Raw genomic sequence first — 6000 nt, 5'->3', positions numbered from 1 at the left:
AAATCTGGGATTTTGATGCCTCCTACTTCGTATTTGTTTTTCAGGATTGCTTTGGCTATTCGGGGTCTTTTCTGGTTCCATACAGATTTTAGGATTATTTGTTCTATGTCAGTGAAGAATGCTGGTGTCACTTTGATAGGGGTTGCATTGAATATGTAGATTGCTTTGGGTAGTCATGACATTTTAATATTTGTTCTTCCTATCCATGAGCATGGAATCTTTCCCATTTGTTTGTGTCTTCTTCGATTTCTTTCATAAGCTTTCTATAGTTTTCAGTGTATAGATTTTTCACCTCTTTGGTTAGATTTATTCCTAGGTATATGGGTTTTGGTGATACTGTAAATGGGAAATATTCCTTGATTTCTCTATCTGTCTCTTCATTGTTAGTGTATAGGAATGCAACCAATTTCTCTGTGTTGATTTTATATCCTGCCACTTTGCTGAATTCATGAATCAATTCTAGCAGTTTTTTGGTGGAGTTTTTGGGTTTTCCACATAGAGAATCATGTCATCAGTGAAGAGTGAAAGTTTGACCTCCTCCTGGCTGATTTGGATGCCATTTATCTCTTTGTGTTGTCTGATTGCAGAGGCTAAGACTTCCAATACTGTGTTGAATAACAGTGGCGAGAGTGGACATCCCTGTCTTGTTCCTGACCTTAGGGGGAGAGCTCTCAGTTTTTCCCCATTGAGGATGATATTAGCGTTGGGTCGTTCATATATGGCTTTTATGATCTCCAGGTATGCTCCTTCTATCCCTACTTTCTTGAAGGTTTTTATCAAGAAAGGATGCTGTATTTTGGCAAATGCTTCCTCTGCATCTATGGAGAAGATTATATGGTTCTTGTCATTTCTTTTATTGACGTGATGAATCACATTAATTGTTTTGCAGATATTGAACCAGCCCTGCATCCCAGGTATAAATCCCACTTGGTCATGGTGAATAATTTTTTTAATGTATGTAGGATCCAGTAGGCTACTACTGTTGAGGATTTTTGCATCCATGTTCATCAGGGAAATTGGTCTCCTTTTTAGTGTGGTCTCTGTCTGCTTTTGGAATCAAGTTAATTCTGGCTTCATAGAAAGAGTCTGGAAGTTTTCCTTCCATTTCTATACTTTGGAACAGCTCGAAGAGAATAGGTGTTAACTCTTCCTTAAATGTTTGGTAGAATTCCCCTGGAAAGCCTTCTGGCCCTGGACTCTTGTTTTTGACAGAGTTCTGATTACTAATATTATTTCCTTACTGGTTATGGGTCTGTTCAAATGTTCTATTTCTTCCTGTTTCAGTTTTGGTAGTGTATATGTTTCTAGGAATTTGTCCATTTCTTCCAGATTACCCATTTTATTGGCATATAATTGCTCTTAATATTCTCTTATTATTGTTTTTATTTCTGTTGTGTTGGTTGTTATCTCTCCTCTTTCATTCTTGATTTTACTTATTTGGGTCCTTTCCTTTTTCTTTTTGATGAAACTGGCTAGTGGTTTATCAATTTTGTTCATTTTTTCAAAGAACCTGCTTCCGGTTTCATTGATCTGCTCTACTGTTTTTTTGGTTTCAATAACAATTTCTTTTTTAATCTTTATTATTTCCTGTCTTCTGCTGGGTTTGGGTTCTATTTGCTGTTCTTTTTCCAGCTACTTAAGGCATATGGTTAGGTTGTGTATCTGAGATCTTTCTTCCTTCTTTAGGAAGGTCTGGAATGCTATATACTTTCGTCTTATGACCAACTTTGCTGCGTCCCAGAGGTTTTGGGTTGTGGTGTTATCATTTTCGTTGACTTCCATATACTTTTTAATTTCCTCTTTAACTGGTTGGTTAGCCCATTCATTATTTAGTAGGATGTTCTTTAGTCTCCAAGTATTTTTTACCTTTCCAAATTTTTTCTTGTGGTTGATTTCAAGCATTGTGGTCTGAAAATATGCACAGTATGATCTCGATCTTTTTGTACTTTTTGTAATTTTGTACTTACTTAGGGCTGATTTGTGTCCCAGTGTATGGTCTTTTCTGGAGAACGTTCCATATGCACTGGAGAAGAATGCATATTCTGCTGCTTTAGGATGAAATGTTCTGAATATATCTGTTAAGTCCATCTGGTCCAGTGTGTCATTCAAAGCCATTCTTTCCTTGTTGATTTTTGTTGAGATGATCTGTCCATTGCTGTGAGTGGGGTGTTGAAGTCTCCTAATATTATGGTATTACTATCGATGAGTTTCTTTATGTTTGTGATTAATTGATTTATATATTTGTGTGCTCTCCCATTTGGCGCATAAATGTTTACAATTGTTAGGTCTTCTTGGTCTATAGACCCCTTGATTATGATATAATACCCTTATGCATCTCTTGATACAGTATTTTTGATTCTAGATTGTCTGATATAAGTATGGCTACTACGGCTTTCTTTTGTTGACCATTAGCATGATAGATAGTCATCCATCCCCTTATGTTCAATCTGAAGGTGACTTTAGGTCTAAAGCGGGTCTCTTGTGAACAGCATATAGATGGATCTTGTTTTCTTATCCATTCCATTACTCTATGTCTTTTGATTGGGGCATTGACTCCATTGACGTTTAGAGTGAGTACTGAAAGTTATGAATTTATTGCCTTTATGATGCTTGTAGAACTGGAGTTTCTGGTGGTGTTCTCTGGTCCTTTCTAATCTTTCTTGCTTTATATATATATATATATATATATATATATATATATATATATACACACACACACACACACACACACACACACACACACACATCTTTTGTCGCCTCAGAGCGTCCCCCTTTAAATTTCTTGCAGGGATGGTTTAGTAGTCACAAACTCTTTTAATTTTTGTTTGGGAAACTTTTATCTCTCCTTCTATTTTGAATGACAGCCTTGCTGGATAAAGAATTCTTGTCTGCATACTTTTCTGATTCAGCACACTGAATAGACTCCACCACTTCTTTCTGGCCTGCCAAGATTCTGTGGATAGGTCTGCTGCAAACCTGATCTATCCCACCTTGTATGTTAGGGTATTTTTTTGTCCTTGATGCTTTCATGATTCTCTCCTTCCCTGAGTACTTTGTGAATTTGACTATGATATGCCTTGTTGCTGGTCAGTTTTTGTTTAATCTAATGGGGGTCCTCTGTGATTCCTGGATTTTGATGTCTGTGTCTTTTCCCAGGTTAGGAAAGTTTTATGCCATGATTGGCTCACATAATCCTTCTACCCCTATTTCTCTTTCTTCCTCTTCTGGGACCCCTATGAATCTGATGTTCCTTATAATGAGTCACTGATTTCTCTAATTCTTAAATCGTGCTCTTTTGCCTTAATCTCCCTCTTTTCTTTCTGCTTCATTGTTCTCTATATTTGTCCTCTATATTGCTGATTCTCTGTTCTGCCTCATCCGTCCTTGCCACAGCTGCATCCATCCATGATTGCAGCTCAGTTATAGCATTTTTAATTCCATTTTGGCTATTTTTTTCTTCTTTTATCTCTTCAGAAAGGGATTCTAATCTATTTTTGACTGCACCTAGTATTCTTATTATTGTGATTCTAAATTCTGGTTCAGACATCTTGCTTGTATCTGTGTTGGTTAAATCCCTGGCTGTCATTTCTTCTTGGTCTTTCTTTTGGGGTGAATTCCTTTGTTTTGTCATTTTGAAGGGGGAAAAGGAATTAATGAAGTAGAAAAATTGAAATAAAACAAATAAAATTACAAAAATGTTAAAATTAGAAATTAACCCCCCCCACACACACACACAAATGAAATAGTTAATGCTAGATCCTAGGTGTGTTTTGGTTGGGTGCAAAGTGGTTTTACAGATTAGAGAAAAAAGAAGGGGGGGAAGTAAATCATTTGAGAATTTTAAGAAATGAATACACTGAAGCACAGTAAAATGACATGATGGGAATAAAATAGAATTTGAAAAAATATACACAAAAGTAAAGACTATAGTAAAAAAATAAAGAAAAATATTTTTACTAAAAATTAAAAATAAATATGAATTTTTTGTTCTGTATTTAGGAAAAAAGAAAAGAAATGAAAAAGAAAAAAGGTAAAGAAAAGAAAAAAACGAAATCAATTGATAATTTGAAAAAGTGAATATACTGTAGTAGACTAAAGTAAAATGATGGAAATAAAATAGAATTTGAAAAAAAATTACATAAAACCAAAAAAAATTGTAATGACAATTAAATAAGAATATTTTTTAAATATGAAATTTATTTTCAAATGGTTTCCATACAACACCCAGTGCTCATCCCAACAGGTGCCCTCCTCAATGTCCATCGCCCACCCTCCCCTTCCTCCCATCCCCCATCAACCCTCAATTTATTCAGTTTTTAAGAGCCTGTTATGGTTTGACTCCCTCCCTCTCTAACTTTTTTTTCCCTTCCCCTTCCCCATGGTCTTCTGTCAAGTTTCTCAGGATCCAAATAAGAGTGAAAACATATGGTGTTTGTCTTTCTCCGTATGACTAATTTCACTCAGCACAACGCTCTCCATATCCATCCACGTTGCTACAAAACGCCATATTTCATTCTTTCTCAATGTCAGGTAGTATTCCATTTTGAACAGAAACCACAATTTCTTTATCCATTCATCAATTGATGGGCATTTAGACCCTTTCCATAATTTGGCTATTGTTCAAAGTGCTGCTATAAACCTTGGGGTACAAGTACCCCTATGCATCAGCACTCCTGTATTCTTTGGGTAAATTCATAGCAGTGCTACTGCTGGGTCATAGGGTAGACCTATTTTTAATTTTCTGATAAACCTCAACACTATTTTCCAGAGCGGCTGCACCAGTTGGCATTCCCACCAACAGTGCAAGAGGGTTCCTGTTTCTCCACATCCTTGCCAGTATCTATAGTCTCCTGATTTATTCATCTTAGCCACTCTGACTGGGGTGAGATGGTATCTGAGTGTGATTTTGATTTGTATTTCCTTGATGAGGAGCGATGTTGAGCATCTTCTCATGTGCCTGTTGGCCATCCGGATGTCTTCTTTACAGAATTGTCTATTCATGTTGGTGGGCGGGGCCGCAGTCAGACCTGATGTCTGCCCCCAGCCCACCACTGGGGCCACAATCAGAGTGGTGTGTACCTTATCTTCCCCTCTCCCAGGGGCAGGACTCACTGTGGAGTGGTGTGGCCCCTGTCTGCACTGCTTGCACACTTCCAGGCTTGTGCTGCTTTGATGGGATCTGGCATATTACCTGGGGTGTATCCACAAGGTGCACAGTGACAGGAGGGGCAGGCTTAGCTCCCTTTGCCATCAGTGGGAAGTGCCATCAGGGCTCGCTTTGCCATCAGTGGTCCCCTGTGGGAGGGTCCCTGCAGCACCACAAGGGAGGCAGACCTGCCGGAGGGATGGATCCACAGACGCACAGCACTGGGTGTTTGCATGATAAAAGCAAGTTGGGTGACAGGAACTGATTCCCTTTGGGATTTCAGCTGGGGGATGGGAAAGGCAGATGGCGCTGGCCACCACCTTTGTTCCCCGCCAAGCTTAGCTCTGTCTTCCAGGACTCATCAACTCTCCCTCCAGGTGTCTTCTTGCTCTCCCAGCTCTCCGAGAGCAGAGCTGTTGACTTTTAGCATCCCAGATGTTAAACCCCACTGTCTGTCAGAACTCATGGAGTCTGGCCCCTCTGCTTTTGCAAGCCAGACTTTGGGGGCTGTGTCTTGCCAGGCAGTCTGCCCCTCCACCGCCCTGGCTCCCTCCCAACCGTCCATATAGCATGCACCGCCTCTCTGCCCTTCCTACACTCTTCCGTAGGCCTCTGGTGTGTGCTTGGCCCTGGAGAGTCCATTCTGCTAGTCTTCTGGAAGTTTTCTGGGTTATTTAGGCAGATGTGGGTGGAATCTAAGCGATCAGCATGATAAGGTGAGCCCAGCATTCTCCTACACCGCCATCTTCCCCTCTCTCCCCAAATAGGGATATTTTTAGTAGAAATTGAAAGTAAAAATGAAGTTTTGGTCTCTTGCCCCCCAAACGCAGGCTATAGGACAGCCAGCGAGGCAT

This window comes from Lynx rufus, unplaced genomic scaffold (assembly GCF_022079265.1).
Source record: "Lynx rufus isolate CCGP_SWC_20201006 ecotype Redwood Valley unplaced genomic scaffold, mLynRuf1.p SCAF_17, whole genome shotgun sequence".
Taxonomy (NCBI): Eukaryota; Metazoa; Chordata; class Mammalia; order Carnivora; family Felidae; genus Lynx; species Lynx rufus.
This window is presented reverse-complemented; position numbering follows the sequence as displayed.